We start from the raw sequence: 23,364 nt of genomic DNA on the forward strand, positions 1-23,364 counted from the left end.
TGTTCAATATGCTTAAGAACTCCTAAGTTCAGGGGATGCAGGGCCTATATTAGCAACAGAGCCACTCTAGGGCATCTTAGAGCAAGGTTCTATAGGGCAGGAGCAATTTGTATTTCCTTTTCTTCAATCCGTATCCCATGTAGTGGCAGTGGGCTTTAAGCTTCCCAGCCAGGTGTCTACTGTTGTACACACGCAGGTTTGCACGAGGGCCCTAGTCATCTAAGAGAATGAGGAAGGCAGGGGCGCACTTATTTGACCTGTTCAGGGCTGCCTTGAGTCACCCTGCGACTTACTGTAACAACTTCATGGTGAGTTCCAGCACCTATTTTTCTTGGGGTGAAAAAAAAAGCACTGCTCTCACCCAGCAAGATTGCCTGTATGTCCCAGGATATGAACTGGAGGAATGTGAGACCAATCCTTGTGGAAGCCAAGCAGATGTGGCTCTGGTCAGTGACTGGATTGGTGATCACCTAGGAACCATGTGTATATTGCCCTGAGTTCCATTTTGGAAGAGAAGTGTGAAATAAAAGTTAAATAAACAGATACATACATAAAATGTTCTATCTATCCCCACCACTCCCTGCAGGACTGGGGGGGGGGGCGGACTTAAAAAAAAACACCTGCATTTATAAGAATGCAAAAATGACAAGTCTCCAAATGGCCCTTAATATCTCTTTTCTTCTCCCCCCTGGCTACTTTCCTGCCGCTATTATCCTTCTGTTCAGCTCCATATCGGTCTGCTTCTTCGAGCACTTTTATAAGTTCCTTAAAGAGACAGGCATACTTCTGCAAACATGACATGAAGGCTGGCAACATTAACCCCACCCTGTGGGAATCCCTTGCAGACGACCGCAGCTCCTGGAGACAATCAGTCAGGTTGTGTATCCACAGCAGTGACCAGAAGATGAGTGACCACTGGGAGGAACACAGAGAGAAGAAATGCAATGGTACATCTGCAGCAGCCCAACCAGACTCCTTCATCTGCCCCAGCTGCAACAAAACATGTCTCTCCCATATCAGTCTCCACACCCACAGCAGGTGCTGTAACTCTCCAACAGTTTGACTTCACTCCCGAAGGAGCAGTTCTCCACTGTCTCCTGACACAGGCAGATGCTAACCACAACTTCAGTGCTGCCTGGATTTTAAAGCCTGGGTTGATTTCTCTTTTTGCAGTTTAAAAGGTGATCAATGTTCATTCATGGGAAAATGCCACAGGTGACGCCAAGAAGGTGAACCAACTGTATTTCAGATGGTCTTCAGGAGAAGTTACCTAGGATCCTCAAAATGTTACATTCCGTTCTCATGCTCCATTAACTGAGGGCTGGGGCCATAGCTGAGTGATACAGCATGTACATTGTACACAGAAGTTCCTCCACCTAATCCCTGGCAACTTCCATTTAAAAAAGGTGGAGGTACAGATGATGTGAAATACCTGTATCTGGGACCCTGGAGAGCCACTGCCAGTAGATAGTATTTGCTGGATGGATGTATAGTCTGACTTGGGATAAGACAGCTTCCTCCAATATCCCTTCCTTAACCGACACCACCTGTTTCACTTGCCTGTGTTCTTGGCAAGACCATCCTTTGCTCTTTGCAGCACAAAGACTTATGACATCACAGAAGGCTGCCATGGATATTCTCTGGCAAACAGGTTGAAGCAAGCTAGTTCAGTGTTTCCCAACCTTGGGTCTCCAGCTGGTTTTGGACTACAACTCCCATCATCCCTAGCTGGCAAGACCAGTGGTGAGGGATGATGGGAACTGTAGTCCAAAAACAGCTGGAGACCCAAGGTTGGGAAACACTGAGCTAGTTAACCCAGAGCTATATGACATCCTTTGGGACTAGGAACCTTTACATCCCTGATCAGTTAGACGTGGCAAAGCCCATTGAAACAAATGAGTTAGTTGTGCTTAACTCAGTGCAGGAGTGAACTGCTACATGGGAAGGTGCCACATACCAAATCCAGAGCATTGGTCCATCTAGCTGAGTAACTGTCTATAATGACTGGTAGCAGCTCTGCAGGGTTTCAGGCAGGAGTCTGTCCCAGCCCTTCATGGGGATGCTGGAGATTGAATCTGCATAGAAAGCATCAGATGCTCTTCCACTTAGCTATGGCCACCCTCAAATTAATGTATTACCACCATGGGATGCAGCGTACCTTAGGCACCACAAGATATGTGTGGCAGTTTCAGTTGCCTAGCACTTGACATCTGTAAGAAAAGACAACCAAGAGTGCCTGCCTGCCTTCTCCTTTCTCCATAGTCAGGCCATATTTGACTGAAGACCAAGAAGATAACCTGGGGGAACATATGCTCCTTCAGGCAGGGGCAGACCAAAATTTGATGCCCCCAGAGCCCTTGCGCTGCCTTCCCAAGCCAGGTAAGTGAGGTGCTGGGCTTTGGGAAGGAGGTGCAAGGGCTCTGGCAGGGTCCTAGAGCCGTCCCACCTCCTTCTCAAAGCTGGGCAAGTGCTAATTAGGCTTTGGAAAGGAGGCGGGAAGGCAGCCCCCTCGGCTTGGCACCCTGTAAAGGAGAACCCGTCATGGTGCCCTAAATCTGCCTCTGCTCCAGATGCCGCTGAATTACAGCTCCTGTCTTCAGTGGCCATTGTCATATTGGATGGGGATGGAGCTGGAATCCAGCAACAAATGGAGGGCCTCAGATTCCCCGTCTCTGTTCTTTTTCTGTTCAGAGGTTTCTCAGTTTACCCAGAGGTAGGGTGGAGGCTGTGGGACTACAAGATCTAGAGAATTCTAGCAAGGGATGGAAAGTAGCTACTATCCCATAGGGATGACTCAGCTTCAGAGGGGAAAACCACAAAGCCACAGTAGGCAAGTACTTTATGATGAACCACTAAAATGCCAGAAAGTAATGAGCAAGCTTTTGGTAGGAGATCTGGCGAGTAAGAAATAAACCCTCCCAGAGAGACATCCTTCTGAAACTGTAGAGGACCACAGGTTAGATTCCTACTTCCTTTTCTCACCAACCTCTCAGAAGTTAGTGACAAGATGCAGCTTCTTTAGCATGAGGATTGATTAGTCCTAGATTCTCCCAGGATTGGTCAGCTGGACTGTTCTCCTTTTATAGAAATATTGGAGACCCAGCAGCTCTGTCTAATATTGAGCCTGGCAATCCTATTTTAAGCCGGCAGGGTGGTTAACGTGTGAGAAAGCCAGAGGGACAATAAGGCCTCAGGCCAGGCCTGGAGCAGAGAGGGTAGTGGTGGAATTATATGGAAAGAACAAGGCTGGGAGACATAAGATTCCTAAATTCATGTGGCAGAGCACACAGGTTTTTAACAGCTGTATAGTAGGAATCACTGGCTGCTTCACCCAGAATTATAATTGGGGGGGGGGGGACTACATCTGTGAAAGTTATCATTTATTAATTGGTGGTACCATAGTAAATCCAAATCTCTGGAGAACCTGTTGAAACCAAGCAAGCTGAGCTTTCAGATAGGGCTGCTTTTGGTTTCTCTGACAGAGGCTCTGTGCGTGCAATAACAGCATGGCAAGCAGAAAAGGAACAGATGTTGCTTTTTTCTAAAAGATGGCACTCTTTAGATGAGAAGCGATGCAAAGGAGATAAGAATTTGTGTGTCTATAGTAACTGTGTATAGAAGTTCACATTGCAACAGGTGAAGCTATGCAGTGAGATAACCTATACTTACAAAAAGGATTACAAACTACAGTGGTACTTCTGGTTAAGTACTTAATTTGTTCTGGAGGTCCGTTCTTAACCTGAAACTGTTCTTAACCTGAAGCACCACTTTAGCTAATGGGGCCTCCTGCTGCCGCCGCGCCGCTGGAGCACGATTTCTGTTCTCATCCTGAAGCAAAGTTCTTAACCTGAAGCACTATTTCTGGGTTATCAGAGTCTGTAACCTGAAGCCTATGTAACCCGAGATGCCACTGTAGTTGAAAAGAGTACAAGTGTCAAAGACACTGGAGCCCTGTCCTCTTTCCCCCTTGGTCATCCTGACATCCTTTGCAAGCATTCAAAAAGGATCCTCTTTCGATAAAGACCTTTAGAGGATCAGTCAAGGACATGTTTCTGCCTGAGGACAAGTTGGTGTCTCCTCTCCCCAGTGGCAGACCTACATTTCTGGGGGCCTGAAGACTGAACTGTCATAGGGGCCCCTTCGCAACCAGCAAGAAGTTCTGGACAACCACTGTTCTCTTCTTCAATGGGATTGTTTCATGACAGTTCAACACACTTTTACAACACCTGTGCTACTGACTCTCAAACTTTGGGATTGTTGAAATATATACAACTAAAAATTAATCAATTTGATTCAAATCAATGTGACTCAAATTGGATCTACTAGTCCCAATTTTTTAAAGCAATTGCACTAAAGTTGCTTCTGGGGCCCCTCCGGGCCCTGAAGTTCAAGCCGCTACTGAAGTTACAATTTCAATGTTAACTAGCCTAAACATAGCAAGCCCTGTGCAGGCTAAACTTAATGGAAAGTTTACTTTGTTTGTCTTCCCAGGCCAAGCTACACTTGCTGAAATTATCTTAATTCTCTTAGGAGGCAGTTGTCTCACCTCACCTCAAGTGTGGGCCGGCCCTGGGCAACTTCCTATGTCCCTAAGGCCAAATTAGAAAGATACCAATTTTAAAAGAATACTAATTGTAAAAGAATGGCTTTATAAATAGTAGGTGCAGGGCACCCATTGCAGAGTAGGGAAGGCTTTACCCCTTTAAGCCCTACTGTGCTCTTGATCTGAATCAGGCTGCCCAGGACCTGCTATTTCCATTGGAAGAAAAGCTCCCATTGGCATAGATGGGAGCTTTTCCTCCAACGCAAATAGGAGAGCTGGGAAACTGGCTTTGAACTGGGAGTGCAGCAAGGGGAAGGATTAAGCCCCCAATCACTTCAGGATACCAATCCAGATCCATCCCCCACACCTGCCATTTATCTTTTAAAGATCTGTTACTTGCAATTGCTAATTGTAAAAATAGCTTTTTGTCCAGTTTGGTGCTTACACACTAGAAATAAAAGACTTGACCGAAATTCCAACTAATGCAGGAGTGTATGTTTAGGTTTTTGCCCTCTGTGCTTTAAAGGCACCATATAAATGTGGTGAAAGAAAGGACAATGTAAGCAGTTCCCCTCCCAAACCAACCCCAGCATCCCAGACCAAATACAAATCATGCTTCAGGGCATCATATAAATTGCTATTATAAATTCATATGGTGCACCAGGGAGTGCCTCATTGTGTGTGATTAGAGACTGTCTCGAGAGCAGTTTAGACACTCAGCCTGCTGCACGCAAGCACTGCCCCGGGGCTGCTGTTACTGATGCATTGTTACAAAGTGCCATAATAAAGCATGAGCTAAAACAACTTAGTTGAAATGAAGATTAATATGAAACATGTGTTCCCCTCCTTTCACTCAGATGGAACAGTCCAATAAATAGATGCTCCTCAAGGCTGAGAACATTGGGCTCCAATAACAATCTGATTGGCTGATGGCTGCCATTGCTGAGGGCTAGTGATATGTTTCCATAGAGTCTACAAAGCATTTGTGGACAACGTCACTGCGGCATCTGCAAAGCAGTCAGTGTGGGCTTGCCAAATGGTGGAGCAGTCAGAAGAGCTGAAACCATCAAAGAAAAATTTAAGAGCACTTAAATTAAAAAACAAACAAACAACCAGATATAGTTTGGTCCTATAGTTGCCTTACTATCCTTAATACCAGTGGCATCAGAGGAAAGAGCAACTGTTTTCTTAAATGGAGATCTGTCTCCTCATGTTTTGTCCATGTTCTACATGGTCATGCGGAGCTCCTTCCTGCAGTGCTGCAGAATCCGTTTTAAATCCCTAAACAACCTGGCTTTCCTCTTAAGCTATTCCACAGTCACCTGCTGAATCTGATGGGTTTTAGAGATGGGGGGGGGATACATTTGTTTAGTGTGCATTTTAATGCAAACCTACCAAGTTAACACTTCCTGACCCAATATGCAAATCGGAACACCGCCCTCCTTTGAAATTCACACCTCTGAATTTTGCAGTGCACTTCTTCAATCAGAGCATACATATGACAACTTCTATATCTGGGGAAAGTGTATGTAAAGTTTTGCACATTGGTGAAAATAACATATAGGGCTGCATTTTATTAGAGGGAAATTACGGGCAAAAATGCATACAAAAAATGAGCAATGCACACGAAAAAGCACAGGGTGGCCTTCAACCAAGTTTTACTCAGTGTAGACCCACTGAAATTAATCTCATGAACCTAATCATGTCCACTGATTTCAATGGGTCTATTTTGAGGAAAGCTTAGTTGCATACCACCCACATGAATTTTCATGTTTTAAAAAACGAAGTGTGCAGAAATTGGAGGAGAGGAAAAACTTAAGACTGGAAAAATGAGAAACCGAGAGAAACTGACACTGACAAATGCATCCATCCATAAAGGATGGTTTTTTGAATAATCAGCCCAGTTTAAATTTCCTTTGCTATGTTTTCCATCTGCCAACTGGGTGGATGAAGTTAGCATCCGGATATCTTCATTGTTAAACAAAACACTTTATTAAATTTGCATAAAATCCACAGACATGGAATATTATGGGTGATATTCAACTAAGTCCTACTCAGAATAGACTCACTGAAATTAATGAACCTAAATTTGCCCATGTCCATTTATTTCAGGGGATCTAAGTAAGACTAGCAATGAATATCACCCTAAATCAGCTTGCAATGACCTTTATGGCAGATTTAAGCCACTTATGCTATGAATCTTTACCTAGTAAAGAATGAGTTTTTTATAAAGTTGAGCCAAAACAACTGACCTAATATTGTGTTCAAAACGTATCCCTGATTTTTATTAAGTCTTGCAGTTTTTGATTGACACAATTGTGTTCCTTTGATCTTCTCAAAATTATTTCCCTCCTCCTTTGCCTTCATTTTGTCCTTGGTCTCATTGCCTTTGAATCCTATGTAATCATTATTTGCTTTGAAATGCATGTATGGTGCAGCCGAACAATTTACTGCCCCATCCCAGCAACACATGCAATATGCTAATATTACTAAATATCTGTATTCCTTTGATACTCTTTGGAACTTGGCCTCTTCTTCTTTGTACATCTTCCCTTCCTCTTTGCTCTCACTGTCCTTGATCTCATTTGCCCACATAGACACATATAGTGCAATCGTATATGAATGTAAGAGCGGCCTTTCTGGATCAGGCCAGTGGCTCACCTAGCCCAGCATCCTGTTCTCACAGCAGCCTATGGGGAGCCCAAAGTCAAGACCTAAGCAGTCTTCCCACTGTGATTTCCAGCAACTGGTATTTAGAGACATACTGCCTCCTCTGTGGAATGGGAGAGCATTGTCTTGTCCTTTTCCTCAGGCAGCAAAATGGCTAAGGCTGGCACTGACTACATTACACATAGCTTGTATGTTAGTAAACATGTGGTCTCCGTCATCTATTCTGGCCTTGCTCTTCTCCAAGTCTGCTATTAAGAGTAGGTGCTTATTCCTCTTGTTCTGCTGCTTCCCCCCTGGGGAAAGGGAAAAGGAAAGGACCACTGGATGGTAAAGTCCAGTCAAAGGCAACTATGGGGTTCAGCACTCATCTCACTTTTCAGGCCGAGGGAGCTGGCGTTTATCCACAGCTTTCCGGGTCATGTGGCCAGCATGACTAAGCTGCTACTGGTGCAACGGAACAAGGTAACGAGTGCCAGAGTACATGGAAACGCCATTTACCTTCCCCTCCGCAGTGGTACCTATTTATCTACTTGCACTGGTATGCTTTCAAACTGCTAGGTTGGCAGAAGCTGGGACAGAGCAATGGGAGCTCACCCCATTGTGTGGATTCAAACTGCCAACCTTCCGATCAGCAAACCCAAGTGGCTCAGTGGTTGAGACCACAGCAACACCCACGTCTTCCCCTGGGGAATACCACTCTTTACCACTCAATTGGAGCAAGCAGCAATTTGGATTTCTCCCAGATGGCCATTTGTTATGATCTATCACTAAAGAATGGGTTTTCCTTTGGAAAGGAGCGGGGCAAAGGGAAAACCACTCGAACTCAGACCTAGAAAATGTGCATCAAGAGGAAAGCTTCTCGGACCAGTGCTTTCTAGGCAGGGCACAAGTGGAAGTGTGGATGAACCCTAGTAAAATGAATCTCTTAGTCATTAATGAATCTTCCACATGGACATCTCCTAATCAGATACTTTGTCCTCATGAGTATAAACGTTTGAATTTTAATGTAATATCCTAGAGCCCCTCAACTTTCTGGTTAACATTTGTAGCCTTCAGCAACTTATATAACAGTGTGGGACTGTGTTGTTTTTTAAAAAAAGTGTGTTTCTGTGTGATTCCACTGACTCAGTTCTGCAGCTGTTAATGCCAGAAGGTTTGTTCTTTTTCTTTACGTGCAATTGTCTTTACTAGCCCTCAGTAAAATCTGCTCTGTAGGTAGAGTAGGAAGGGATTCCATATGACTAATGCTTGCTTGTAGCGTAGTTTCTACCATACCCCACAAAGAGCTGAGAAACTCACACTTGGTTAGTAGAGGATGCCTCACTTGAAAAGGCCTGAGTGGTATTTTTATAATCCCCTTAAGCAAAAGGTCCACAAAATACATTGGGGTTGCATGTTTGGATGTGGAATAAGGTCTTGAAGGACAGGGTGGGAAATGGGGGACATTTACACAAGATGTAATACTGATTCTCACCTAGCTCTGTCCTACTGCCTTGCCTCCGCCCATTGTTCCTTCCTTCCAGTGATTTGCATCTCACCTTTCTGCACACAATATAGCCAAGGTATCTTACAATATGCACAGTCCAAACACCGTAAAAACAACATAAAATAATAAATTACAGCAGATTCAGTATACAATATTTAGTATGGCAGCATTTCTAAGGAGCTCGCTGGGACAACACACTGTCTGTCAAGAAGAGGAAGGCAGGGCTAGGTGTACCTCTTTGGGAAAACTATTCCATTGTTTGGGCGTCATAGCAGAAAGGGCTCTGTCTCTTGTGCATACCTGCTGAGAAGGGCAGAGAAATGGCAGGACAGAGTTGTCAGGCAGTTTCATATAAGAAAAAATTGTCCTTAACATACCCAGAACCCAGTCTGTTTTGTGCAGGGTTGGAGAACACATGCCCTGCCAGACTTTTTTTGACTACAACTCCCATAAACCCCAGCCATCATTGCCAATAGCTAGGGGTTAAGGGAGTTGTAGTCCAGTGACACTGGTGTCCACTGACACCCAGGCTCCCCAATCCTGAATTAGGGTTTTTAGGGAAAATGTATCTCGTAACAATTCTCAGCACCGTTAATAAACTACAGCTCCCAGAACTATTTTGGGGGAAGCCACAACTGCTTAAAGTGGTATCATAGTGCTTTAAAGGTGTGGTGTGAATGTGGCCATAGAATGGAATTCTTGTCTGGTGTCAATAAATGCTGGTGCCGATAACTTTAAGTTGGCCTGACCGCTTAGGTCAGTGGCTTAGTGGAAGCCCTGCTTTGTGTCTCACAAAGCTTCAGGTAGCTATGCAATTCCTTGCCACAGGAAGCCTAGTTAATGTTCTCCCTCGATGTCTTTAGAGTAGGGGTAGGGAACCCAAAGTGTTCTTGCCTGGCTAGAATGTGTCATTGAACTCTGTTAATGCCTCTTACTTGTCTGGATGAGGAGAGAGGGATATGTACGTGTGGATAGAAACTACCCCACTGCACAAAGGTAAATTTACATTCATTACTCTCACTATTGCCTGTGGTGTGTGGCCCTTGGAAGGCTTTCCAGAAGGGAATTCAGCCCTTGAGTGTAAAATGGTTTGCCACCCCTGCTTTAGAGGACAGATGCTGCTACTCAGACATGCATTAGTCTGGATAATTTTATATTAAATTGTTTACATTTTGCCTGTTGCTGATAATTTGGTATTAATGCTACTGTTTCAGGTTTCTTTTTTTAAATTTTATGGTATATTTTAAGGTGGTTGTTAATTGCCTAGAGAGCCCTTTTGGGGATGGAAAGACAGGATATAAATGCTTTTAATAAGCAAACAAATTGGGTTTTATTATCTTCAAGATGATGACCACTTGCCAGCTGAAAGCCCTAGAAGTGTTCATAAACTGGGGTAATTACTTTAATCATTAACAAGAAATCAAGCTTTGAAAAAACACTGCTCCAGCCTTATTTAAAGCCAGTTACAGTAATGACTTTCCTTTGTACATAAGAAGAACCCTGCTAGGGTGGACTAAAGGTTCATTTAATCCAGCACCCTGTTTCTGATACTGGCCAGTCAGATTCATCTAGAAAGTTCACAAGCTGGACATGAAGACAACCACCTTCTTCTCCTGTTGCAAGCTGTATTGATGGCTATACCTCCCCCAAACCTGGAGGCGCTATATTATGGCTAGTAGTCATTGATGGCCTTAGGATGCAATCCTACATTCAATGCTCCATCAAGTGAAGGGTGTTAGGATAAGGCAGAGAACTTCTGGAGTTCAAACCCACCCCACCTGCAAAATTGTCTCTGTATGCTACACAAAGGCTCTGCCGGCTAGGCCACCCTCCAAATCCCTGAAAATAGGGAAGCAATGTGAGTGGGCATAGATGGCACAGGGGAGGAGCACACCTACATCAAATCCTACCTGCTCTGCATTCCATGAGGTCACCCAAAACATGCCACAAGCCTGCCCTTGTGTAAGTAATTTCCTTCTAACTAATTCCAGTGGGAAGGAATGAAGTAGGAACATAATCACAGCCCCTAGCACGCTTTTTGTGTCATCCCAAAAACAATTGGGTAAGGACTGTACTTAAGTTATAGAGCATCTACTTTGCTTTGAGAAGGTCCCAGGTTCAGTATCCGTAAGCCAGGGAGGGAATCCCTGTCTGAAATACTGGAGAGCTGCTACGAGATGACACTGAGTTAGGTGGACCAATATTCTCACTCAGTACACTGCAGCTTCCTATGTTCCAATGGTTTGGGTGCTACAGAACTATTGTTGGTGGACCAGGATGAAGCCCAGGGCTTTCAGATTCCCAACCAGCAGATTGCTTGGTTATCCTCTGTGCATCTATCGAAGTGCATTTTTAAGCTTCTGACCACCATCACATCTTGTGGCTTCAAATTCCACAAACTTTTCACTGAGACTGGACACAAGTAGGCACTGAAAAGCAGCCAGAGAGACAGTCTCAAGGAAATGGATCTGCTGCTACAAATAAATGACAGTTACGTGATGTAGGCACCTCTGTTTTTAGGAGGCAAGCAAGCAAGCAGGCAAGCAAACAGGGAAAGGAACTAATTAATAGCAAGGAACAGATGCCCCAACAATGCTGGCATTGCTGACACTTTTCTGTTTCTGGAAATGAAACCCCAAATCATTTGTCACAGAAATAAACAAAATGACATCGAATATTTAAACAGAAAGAGGAAGACTGAAGAGGAGATAAACCACACAGTAAACAAGGAGAGAGACAAACCCACCCTCTACTTAGCACATCTGTTTTCCCTTCCACACATTGAGTTGACACACTGCAACAGCACAGCTCATCGGATGGCAGGATTTACAAGCTCGCTGCCACTTCTTAAAGGGGTTGAGATTCTGCAATGAACATTAATGGATAAAAGCTGGGCAGCCTGCCTTAGGCAAGGCAGCAGAGACAAAGTCCACGTTGAAGGGTAGCTTTTGTGAAGAACAGTGAATGTTAAAGAGTTTGTTTCACAGCATAAATCCATCAAAGCTTTCGTTGTTCTGCCATTTTGCCCCGAGGATGCATTTATGTGGCTTTCACATCCTTTCCAGGCCCATGACACTTTTTAATGTGCATAACACACACACCCCATGGGCACAATCCACCAGGGACTCCTCTGTGCAAATTTCATTGAAATAAATAGGAGCTGCACAATGTCATCGTACAATGTTTTTGGAAGGGGACTTTGTGCAGAACAACTTCCCAGTGGCTTGTGGCCTGCTTGACTTTATAACAAAATAGTAATGCAGGTCACTTTTAGTCTCATTTTCCAGATGGGGAACTAAGGTTTTAGAGATAGTGAATTGTGCAAAGCTGTGCACCTTTTCAAAGTAAGTTAGAAGTGTATTGCATCTGATTAAACAGTGCCACTGTCTCTGAGTGCCGTCCTTTCCTGTCCTGTTCACTGTAAGAAACAATTCTATTTCTCCCTTGGGAATTTATCCTGATACTGAAGGAGATAGAAAATATAGCCCACCAGAGAGTTAGGTATTCTGAAACTGGCTTAATTTAAAGATACCATTTGGAATAAAGAGGCTGTCGATAACTTCTAATTAATAATAATCTGTTCTTAGGAATTTCTAGGATTAAGTCAACAAGGCTGTGAGTGCATGTCTAAACAGGTTTTTCTTAGTGCTGAATTGATATATCCTAATCACAATATTACCAGCAAAGGAACGGGATAAATTATCATTAGGGCTGTGATGTTTAATCAATTGATCAAATGGCTTTGCCATCCTGATGCTCTCCAGATGTCTCGGACTACAACTCCTATCATCCCCAGCCAGCACAGACATCCTGGTTGGAGCTAATGGGAGTTACAGTCCAAAACATCTGGTCTAAATGATTACTTTTGCTTGTTCGAAATGATTACAAATCTCTCCAAATTAATTGGATATCTTCTTAGAAGAAGCCTTTTCCATTTCCCCCACTCTCATCTTGGTATCTTCCATTTTCCTCTCTCTTCCGCCCACTCCTCAGTTGCTTGACAGAACTGGGAGCATGGCTTAGTTGCAGGCATGGAGGCTTAGAGCTTTTGTGTGTGCGAGTACCATTGCTGGTCCTTGTCTTGCTTTTGGAGGAGTCAGCCTGGAAAGAAGAAAGGATGGTGATTATTCTGTCTGACCACCAAGGGAAAAGAACACTCTGAGTATACTTGCAGTTCTGCAGATTACCTTGTAGTCCCATTGAAATTAGTTGGGCTTACTTCTGAGTAGATTGATTCAGAAAGCATTTTATTTACAAATCATGGGACTTATGCACATGCAGATTTGTACAAGTTTAATCTGTTGATCAATTTGACTAATGTGTTTAACCAACTATTTAATTGTGTGACAGTCTTACCGCTTATGCCGTGCTCTCTTAGAAAACATAAGCATAACAGATAAATGGATCAGTCAGTGCATAAAGGAGCCAGGGTCAATTATCAATCAGGTCAATGACCTGATGAAACATAAATCACCAAGGATCCCCCAGGGAAGGGTGCAACAACAGAGAATACCCTTTCATGTGTTCCCAACTCCGAAACATCAGATGACAGCAGTGCATATATTAGGGTCTCCTAGCTCATTGCGTGGACCAGCAGGCTAATGTAGGAGGTGATGGTCCTTTAAGTATCCTGGCTATAAGCTGTTTAGGGATTTAAAACTAATGAAAAGCACTTTGAATTGAGCTTGGAAAGAGACTGGAAGGCAATGAAGCTATGGGGAAAGACAGCTTAGTGGCACAGCACACACTTTGCATGCAAAACATGCCCAGTTCAGTCCATGATATATGCAGTTTAAAAGGATCAGGGAGCAGAAATGAGAAAGACCTCTGCCTGAAACCTGGTACAGCCACTGCCAGTCAGAGTAGATGCCAAGCTAGATGAACAAATAATCTGCCCCTGTATATAGCAGCTTCCTATGCAACCTAGAACTACAAGATTGCAAAGCTGCACATTAAAGTCTGCTATAAAGAGTTACTGATAAAACTGTGCATTTATTGCTGACATTACACAAAAGCCACAGTATTACACACTACATGACCCTATGTCCCAATGATTGCCAACTACTGGTAAAAAGAAAAAGCCTATTTTCTTATCTCCCACCCTATTTCTGTTCCTATCTTTATAGCTGACTCTTTTTTGTGACTCCACAAGAATTGCTTGGTCACTCTGAGGATGCAATCCTGTATACGTTTGCCTGTGAGCAAGTGTCCCACTGAACTCAATGGGACATACTTCTCAATAGATATACAGAGGGTTGCACTTTAAATTTCACTTTCCCTGAATTTCAAGTCTGCCTTTCCAGATCTGCAAAAGGGGAATTGGGTTATATTTACTTGTTTGGGATGGAGGAAAGGGAGGGTACATTGGCTGAAAATATGTATAAAGTGCATGAATATTTATAAAGATCTCTGAGACCCTTGGATGAAAAGTGCTGTCTAAGTGCAGATTATTAAACCTGTCATTTTGTTGAGTGCTCTTGCAAAGAATTCTTTCCATTTCTCTACCCCCCCCCCCGCCCAAATCATTGAAAACAGGTGGGCGTGTGGCAAGCACTCGGCACACAAAGAGTTTAGAAAAGCTCCAAGAGGCTTAAAATAACTGTTGTATTATGGTGCTTCAGCATGTAAGACTGAAAATTAAGCTTTGTGCAAACTCCATTATACCAAAATGTGAGTGCTACTGTCCATGGTGCTGAATTTTAAACTTTTCCCTCCTCCCTCGCCTCTATTTCCCTCTTCACAGCAGTTTCTTGTTTCATTCTCCATGGGCTGACCTTAATGGCCAGACATTTATCAGTGTTCTTTCTTTTACTAAACAACATTTACTCCACATTATATGCTGGCTCGGCTGCATCACAGAGATATTGCAAATGGCTCTGCAGTATGATGTTGCATTAGTTCGCTATAGGAACCTAAGCCCCTACTATAGATTTCTATCTCAGATCTAGGTTACCTGCCCATCCTGACTTAGTTCAGAAGAAAGCAGACCAAGGCATAATTGATCTGTGACCTCTTTAAGACTTTGCTATGTGTGTATTTTTAATATTACCTAAATCATGGTACAGTGATACATCTGTGGACAAAAGTACTGTAAACCCAAGCAGCAGGCTTCCTGTGTGTTTATACAAACAACATTTTCCCCCTTGGTTACCAACAGGTAATTGCTGTACTTTGGGGCTGCAAACATCCTATGAATCAGTCATCACAATCCCACAGTTATCTCCATTTACTGGGTTCCAGTGCACACAAGAAATGTTTACGTCTGCAAGGGCTTCCTCGTTCGTAGCCACAGAATGGAGAGACAGGAGCTTCTCCCTTCATTAAAGTAAATTGGCAAGTCCTTTTGCTGAAGTTTTGCTGAAGGTGCATAGGACATGACTTATATTAAGCCAGACCACTGGTCCATCTAGCTCACCTGCAATATTCCTTCCTTAGTTTAACTATTGGCAGCTTATTGACATCACCTGTTTTAGTTGCCTGTGTACTTGGCAAGGCCCTTCTTTGGTGTTTCCAGCACAAAGACTTATGACATCACACAGGTTGCCATGGATATTCTCTTCAAACAGGTTAAAGCAAGCTAGCTAGTCCAGTGCTGAGATCATTTGCAATCAGGAACCTTTACAGCCCTAGGCAGTTAGACATGCCAAAGCTCATTGAAAACAGTGAGTTTAACTTTGCATAGGAGTGAACTGTTTCATATGAAGCTGCCATATACCAAGTTCAGACCATTGATCCATCTAGTTCAGTACTGTCTACACTGGCTGGCAGCAGCTCTGCAGGGTTTCAGGCAGGGGTCTCCCCCAGACCTATGTAAAGATGCTGGAGATTGAACCTGAGATCTTCTGCATGCAAAGCAGATGCTTTACTGCTGGATGTTGAACTGACATGTGCTCACTGGACAGACCAACTACAGGTAATTCATCAGAAATTAGAAAGAATCTGGAGGATAATTGCAACCTACCTCTAATATTATATGGAGGATGAAAATGGCTGGTCTATAGTAAAGCTTATATGCAAAAGGAAATGCCAATATAGCATTATAGGTGAGGTTGTGGAAGCTGTCAAGATAGTTATAGAGCTATAAAATATTGTTGCATATACATTTCATGGAACTTCATTTTTAATAATAAAGTAAAGGGAGATAAGTGACTTTTAAAATGTTGGCATGGAGGACCACAATAGAATATCTCTCCTTTCTTCTTAATCCTAAATAAAAGCATAACCCAAGCAGACATAGTATGAACAGGCTGCATCTTCCATGTCAAGAGATTTGATAGAAGCGGCAGAAAGTGCCATATTTCTTTCCTCACCCTAAAGGACAGTTCAAGAACCAGGATTTGGGGGTTCCTCAGATACGTTAGCCCAATGGACCCCCATGTGGAAAAGGTGGAGTGTGCAAACTGAGAGGTCTCTTGATATCCTTCTGACTTGCTTAGAGAATCTGTGGAAAGTAAGACGTGAAGGACTATCAGAGGGGTGAGTCCTTTTCCAGTATTAAAACCCTGGCAAATTCCCAGTTATTCCACCCTTAGGACCTACTAAAAGAATCAGTAAAAACATCGGAGAGCAGGAGATACTTCATAAAGTACGCAAGTGGTAAACCGAGACTGTAAAGGAGGTTCCGCTTGAAGACAATTCCATTCTAAAGCTATAAGAGCAAGAAAGACAACTCAGAAGTTATAAATTTGAGTTATATGAGCTGAAATCTGCCTACCAGCCATGTGGCTTGTGCTGGATAAACCCCTGGTTTTGCAATTCCAGCCAGGTAGCAAAAATGGGCGGTTTATCAGTCCCACTGACAAGACGACATACATGGCTGGTATATGGCCATGAGAGCCAGTTGGGCTGTTGAAAACTTTCTGCTAAGCACATAAAAAAACATGTGTAACAGTCATCCACCCACCCACACAAATTTGTGTGTTTTACTGTGTACATGTGTGCTCAGAAGATGGCACTTCCCAGTGAACAGAGACCATATTTACAGACAGAAAAGCCATACATATATGCAATGTGTATGTGTTTGCAATTGCCACTCTGGACCCCTTATATATAGTAGTCATTGCTGCACCTACTTTCCATTTAGAAAATGTGTGACTTTGAAGCTTTCCTAAGTTGCCACAGCATTTGAAGGGCTCTTATACTTCAGAAAAGGTCTAATCCTCTTGAAGATTACCTATATCCATGCAGTCACATTTGTGTTAATATTTCTGAAGTTACGCAGTTGAGAGCCACAGAAAAGGTGATGAACAAAATATCAACTAGGTTTTGGCCTTAATTGGATTTTAGAAACCCAGTGAATAAAATTGATAAATATTTATCATTGCTGATATTCTAGTTAATCACCATCCTAGGTAATTCCCTTTTCTTTCCTCAAATTGTATTGCAGACAGTTTCATTATGCTACAATACAGTTCATATGTTGCAGAATCTGGCACATCTCATGACATACCTTTATAAAAGCTCAATCACTCTCCATGTGATAGAACTGTTAGTATATCAGTCCTCCGTTGCTGGGTGTGTGATTGTTACATCACTTGCCTGTGTTTATTTTCTAGGCTTGGAAAAGCCTGAGAACGGAAGTTAGCCTTGTCTCTTCCGCTTTCTGTGTTTGTGTACTTTTTACTTTCTGTTCTCTCTCAGAGCTGAAGTGAGAGAACACCCTGACTGTTTGTCCTGACTGTTTGTCCTGTAAATATTGCTAAATAAAAGCTCACAATGAGGACACAATTCTCCACTTCGTTTCTGCTGATCTCCGCTGAGTGAGTATGCATGTAGACATTTGCTGCGTGTCACTGGAGCATGCCAGGACTGATGATTTATGGACATCCCAGAACTGTGCAACACCAGGAGGACGCCCAGAGAGGTTCGTCTCATCCCAGGGGCTGCCTGGGCCCCAGGGTGTATCCTGACGTTAACTACAATCGTGTAACCTAAACCTGGCCTGCCTCTTTGTGTTATTTCAACGCTTCTACTTGACAGGCTGGTATATAACTTCTTTCTTCCTCACAATAATCCTGATATAGGTGTCTTTATTCTCATTTTATGGATGAAGAACTGGAACCTCAAGGATCACCTCTCCACATATGAACCAACACAGACCCTGAAATCATCATCTGAGACCCTTCATCAGGTGCCTCCTCCTTGAGAGGTCCAGAGGGTGGCAACATGAGAACTTGCCTTTTCTGTGGTGGCTCCCAATTTGAGGAGTGCATTCCCCAGGGAGCTATTTAGGCACCAAGTGAAAACATTCCTCTCCTCCCAGGCATTCATCTAATCACCATGAAGTGAACCTCTGCAGCATAGCAGCACAATTTGGAGAGCCTCATCCAGCCAGGCTGGTCATTAAGGAAGGTAACATTTAGCATCTAAGCTCTTCCGGGCATGATTTTTGAAGGTGAGATTTAGCATCAGAATGACTATATAAACATGAAGAAGAGATTTGAAACTAAAATCCCCATGTGCTAGTAACATGCCAATTAATTGTTTCTCACAGACACCTTTTATTTGTCCCTGTATAGTATATTTACTTTGGCTTTCTACTTTACAACTCTTTTTCTCCGAGTGGGGAAACATATTTTATTTACTCCATTATTGCTCCACAGAGATCAGGATGAAAATGAAAGCAACTGCTCTTTCTCATTGGCGCCTTTCCTTTCAGGGAACACATTTGATTGGTGGTGCAAATTGGTGCTTTTGCTCTAGAAGCATAGTTGAGAGACAATGAACAAAGTAGCAGAGATGCAGAGGGAGAATGCATAATCCGCTTTCATCATAGGCCAGAAGCACCAGTAAAATGATGTGAGAACAGTGGAGACTTTTTACAGTTAGATTGTTGCAAAGCATTGTAGGTGGGGACTATCTTTAAAAATGGTCCAGAAAATTCATTTGGCATAGAATGTGGCTTCAAGAGTACTAACTGGAACTAGACACTCCAGTAATATTATGCCAGCATTTTTTTCATCTTCATTGGCTCCTGCAATGTTTCTAGTCCTATCCAAGGTGCTGATTCTGACCTTTAAATATTTTTTTACAACTTGGGAACATGGCGAATCTACTTGAACCCTGAGATCACCAACAGAAGATTCTCACAAGCTGAGATAATATGGGTGGCCACAAGACAAAAGGGTTTTTTTTAGAAGTGACCCCCATTTATGGAATGCTTCCTCCAGACTGTTTTGCCTGGCACCCCCTTTTAATGTCTTTTCAGTACCTGAGAAGAGTTTCTTCAGTTTCACTGATCTTTTAAGCCCCACTTTTAAAATCTCTGGCATTATCAGGGGGGGGAGAGACGAGTCCCACCATGTACAGGAAAACTATCTTACTTTTTATAAAGTTTGAGTATTCGTGCTTTCTAAATTTTATATTTTGGGTTCCATGGATCTCCCTGCCACAATAATTCAGTTCCTCAAGGTGACCCTTTTCCACAGTTGCTCATTCCTTTTAAAATCCTCCTCATAGCTTGGTGCAATAGGCTTAAGCATGAGATGGACACCAGCACTGGATATAGTATGACCTGTTGAGAATATTGTTTATTAAAGGGTTTTGTGTATTTAAGGCAATACTGATATTCAAACTGGTGTCTTGCATGCACTTTATGGCAGTTTCTACAGACTGAGAGACAATGTTGCTGACACCAGCCTCTAAACAGCTTTTTTTGTTGTTTAGCCCAGTGTTTCCCAACCTTGTGCCTCCAGCTGTTTTTGGACTACAATTCCCACCATCCCTTGCCACTGGTCTTGCTAGTCAGGGATGATGGGAATTGTAGTTCAAAAACAGCTGGAGGCACAAGGTTGGGAAACACTGGTTTAGCCATTTAGTCGTGTCCAACTCTTCGTGACTTCGTGAGTACTGTGTCCAGTTCTGGGCACCACAGTTCAAGAAGGACACTGCCAAACTGGAACGTGTCCAGAGGAGGGCAACCAAAATGGTCAAAGGCCTGGAAATGATGCCTTATGAGGAACAGCTAAGGGAGCTGGGCATGTTTAGCCTCGAGAAGAGGAGGTTAAGGGGTGATATGATAGCCATGTTCAAATATATAAAAGGATGTCACATAGAGGAGGGAGAAAGGTTGTTTTCTGCTGCTCCAGAGAAGCGGACACGAAGCAATGGATCCAAACTACAAGAAAGAAGATTCCATCTAAACATTAGGAAGAACTTCCTGACAGTAAGAGCTGTTCGACAGTGGAATTTGCTGCCAAGGAGTGTGGTGGAGTCTCCTTCTTTGGAGGTCTTTAAGCAGAGGCTTGACAACCATATGTCAGGAGTGCTCTGATGGTGTTTCCTGCTTGGCAGGGGGTTGGACTTGATGGCCCTTGTGGTCTCTTCCAACTCTATGATTCTATGATTCTATGACCCCATGGACCAGAGCACTCCAGGCACTCCTGTTTTCCACTGCCTCCCACAGTTAAACAGCTTTTACTTCAAGCCAAATTCTCTAAACCACAGCTGAATTAACTCACAACCCATTGCAACTACTAAGGACAGTCTGCTTATGATCCCATAGCTTCGTCACCTGGACATCCGGCTGCTTGTACAGTTTGGCTAATTTAAAAAATCTGGTTGTGGTAAGACATTAGGCTTCTCCTAGCCTAACTCAGCCACCTGCTTCCTTTTTTCCGATCTTTACCAGCAAAGTATTGTTTATGCACTGGGAATGAACAGCTTAATATTCGGGCCTCATCTTTCCACTTTCACCTCATCTTTCTCTGGCCTCTGCCTCACACCTCCCTTGTCAACTGACTTCCCCAACTTTGTTTTCCAACTGACAGTTATCTCCCAACTGACAGTTAACTGCCTCTTCTTCACTGGCTTGAATATACAGCTAATCAGAGTCTCTCTTTTTCCCCCCCGGACCAATCAAAATTTACTGATCCCAACCCTGCCTATTAATATTAAAAGTGATTGCCTGTTTCTCCCCTTTCAGAACCTGTCACCAAGAAGCCACCACTAAGCAGTCTTGCAACATATGAACAGCACAAGGCCTTAGACTTTGACAGTTGTGCCCTGACATTGCCATAGAAATCCACTTCAAAGCACAAAACATCAACTGACAGCCATATACACAGCAATTCTCCACACTGTGTTTTCACATGGTTATTTATTTAGTGGAACTTCCTACACCTTAGGTTAATTGCTGTTTGCCATGATTTTTAGATTTCTTCTCTGATTTAAAATGATTGTTTTTAGCATTACTGCTGCCATATAGAATTTTACTTGTGTGGGTTTTGGAGTTTTAAAATTGCTTCAATTGTTTTTCGTGCATTTCCCAGAGAATTATTGTTATTGGGTAACAGGTAAGTTGAATAAATAAATAAAATTAAGTCAGGCAGTATCCAGTAACAACTTTTGTCCTATATTGTTTTCTGAATAGCTAGGCACTTCTTTAACAACTAATCCAGAATGCGGCAGCTAGACTAGTGACTGGGAGTGGCCACCGAGACCATATAACACCGGTCCTGAAAGACCTACATTGGCTCCCAGTACGTTTCTGAGCACAATTCAAAGTGTTGGTGCTGACCTTTAAAGCCTAAATGGCCTCGGTCCAGTATACCTGAAGCAGCGTATCCACCCCCATTGTTCAGCCCGGATACTGAGGTCCAGCTCTGAGGGCCTTCTGGCAGTTCCCTCAGTGTGAGAAGTGAGGTTACAGGGAACCAGGCAGAGGGCCTTCTCAGTAGTGGCACCCACCCTGTGGAACACCTTCCCATCAGATGTCAAAGAAATAAACAATTTGATGTTTAGAAGACATCTGAAAGCAGCCCTGTTTAGGGAAGTTTTTAATGTTTGATGTTTTATCGCTTTTTTATTAATATTGTCTGGGCTGCCTCCAGGTCCCAGCTCACAGAGGACCAACGCTAGCCGGTTGTAATGTACAAAAGTCTTTATTGAATTTCAGTTTCCATTTACAAGCCGCAGCGTGCAGCTCTACGTCTAGAACCTAGACCGGCGAAGCTCCGTCTGAGTCTCCGCCCCCTGTACACCAGTTTAAGACTCTAGCCTTACTCCACCTCTTCCGTTGTTCTTTCCTCCTCTGGGTCCTTCTGCCCCCCGGGGTCTCCTTCTTTCTGGACTCTTCTGACGCTGACCCCCCTGACTCTTGTCCCTCCTTCCGGCGGGCTTTAGGACCTGGCTCCCTATCCGGGCTACCTGCTGTGCCGCTCGCCTGTACATTTGAACTTGGCGCACACGCCCAGCCTCCAACCTTCCTCTCGACTGTTTCCGCGCTCTCCGATGGAGGCGTGGTCAATCCTGACTCATCTCCTCTCGCTGGTGGTGAGCAGCCTGATCCCGATACCTGGGACTCCTCCCCCCCACTGCGCTCTGGTGGGGAAGCTGGTCCTGATTTCCAACTGCTGCTCTCTGAGTCCCCTCTGGCCCCTTCTTCCTGGGGTGTCCCCCTAGGCACCCCCCTTGCTCTGGCCATGGGCGCCCCCTTCTGTTAATCTTCCGATTCGCTGGAGAAACTCAGGGAATTCCTCGGACCACTGTCATCGCTTACGCTCCCCTCGGATTCCTCCCCCTCGCTCTCCATTTCCTCCCTCTCCTGTGCCTCTGCTCCTGAGCCCCTGACAAATATTCTGTTGGAAGCCGCCCAGAGTGGCTGGGGAAACCCAGCTAGACAGGCGAGGTATAAATAATAAATTATTATTAATAATAATATCCATTGAACATGATAACCATGTTGGTGGAGGGGTTTTTCCATGGGCAGATTCCATAGCGCTAGTCTTACATATAATGAAAATGTAAGGGTGTCATCACATAGCCCCCTGTTGGAGGATTTGTAATGCCTCATCACAATCCTGGGTTTGCAGGGTGGGCTAGGGGAGCAAAATAGAAGGCAGGTTTCACAGCAGCAGCAGCTGTGGCGTGGTGAGAAAGGAGATTCATGGAGAGTCAGAAGGTGGTGATTAAAACAACAGGAGAGATCTGAATGGATTCAGAAGAGAGAAGCACTGAGGTTAGTAACAAGGAGAAATAGCAGAGATGGGTACAACACAAAAGCTAACACCAAAAAGCTAACACAACAGAGCCTTTCCCAACTCCCTTCTCACCCTCAAACCTTATTTTAAACCAGCACTTTGTCTGCCTCAAGAGTTCCTCCTGCTCACTCTACTCAAACCTCTGCCATTGTTTAAAACAGCTACTATTTTCCTTTCAGTGTCTCTCCAACTCTGCTTTACTCAAACCTCTGCTGCTGTTTAAAGCCACCATTTCCCCCTCTGTGGCTCGCTTGCTTGCTCCACTCAAATTTTATTTATTTATTTGTTGCATTTATATACCACCTTTATCTTCCAAGGAGCTCAAGGCGCTATTCATGGTTCTTCTCCTCCCCATTCCATTATCACAACAACCCTGTGAGGTAGGCTAAGCTAAGATATGGTAAATGGCCAATGAACACCCATTGAACTTGAGCAGAGATTTGAACCCTAATCTCCCAGGTCATAATCCATCCAACAGTCTAACCATTACACCACAATGGCTCTCTGCCATTGTTTAAAACCATCCATTTCCTTACAGTGTCCCTTCACCCCTGCTTTACTCAAATGTCTGCCATTGTTTTAAAACAGAGGGCTTTCAAACTTCCTTGTGTTGCACTTTGTATATGCCAGTGCCCAGCACATGGGCACAGTCAAAATGAGCAAAATTGAACCCTCCAATCATCAAC

General features: G+C 43.6%; 2 long non-coding RNA genes across 8 annotated transcripts; one reads left to right on the plus strand and one right to left on the minus strand.

The window, feature by feature from the left end:
- The first annotated feature begins 1,810 nt into the window (after positions 1-1,810).
- LOC309372800 lies at positions 1,811-5,660 on the plus strand. 2 transcript variants are annotated; one of them, XR_014169689.1, is made up of 3 exons: positions 1,811-2,379; positions 2,890-2,956; positions 5,401-5,660. It is a non-coding gene; the product is annotated as an uncharacterized lncRNA (long non-coding RNA). The 2 variants fall into 2 exon arrangements; XR_014169690.1 differs by lacking the exon at positions 2,890-2,956.
- Positions 5,024-20,626, minus strand: LOC309372724. Of its 6 annotated transcripts, none has more exons than XR_014169642.1 (5): positions 20,212-20,626; positions 12,563-12,800; positions 11,446-11,563; positions 8,934-8,999; positions 5,024-5,600 (listed from the first exon to the last, which is right to left on the minus strand). It is a non-coding gene; the product is annotated as an uncharacterized lncRNA (long non-coding RNA). The 6 variants fall into 6 exon arrangements; XR_014169643.1 differs by having other exon boundaries at positions 12,586-12,800; positions 20,159-20,626; XR_014169644.1 differs by having other exon boundaries at positions 20,159-20,626.
- Between the last annotated feature and the right edge of the window lie 2,738 nt (positions 20,627-23,364).

This window comes from Podarcis melisellensis (genome assembly GCF_964234715.1).
Source record: "Podarcis melisellensis genome assembly, chromosome: 1".
NCBI lineage: Eukaryota > Metazoa > Chordata > Lepidosauria > Squamata > Lacertidae > Podarcis > Podarcis melisellensis.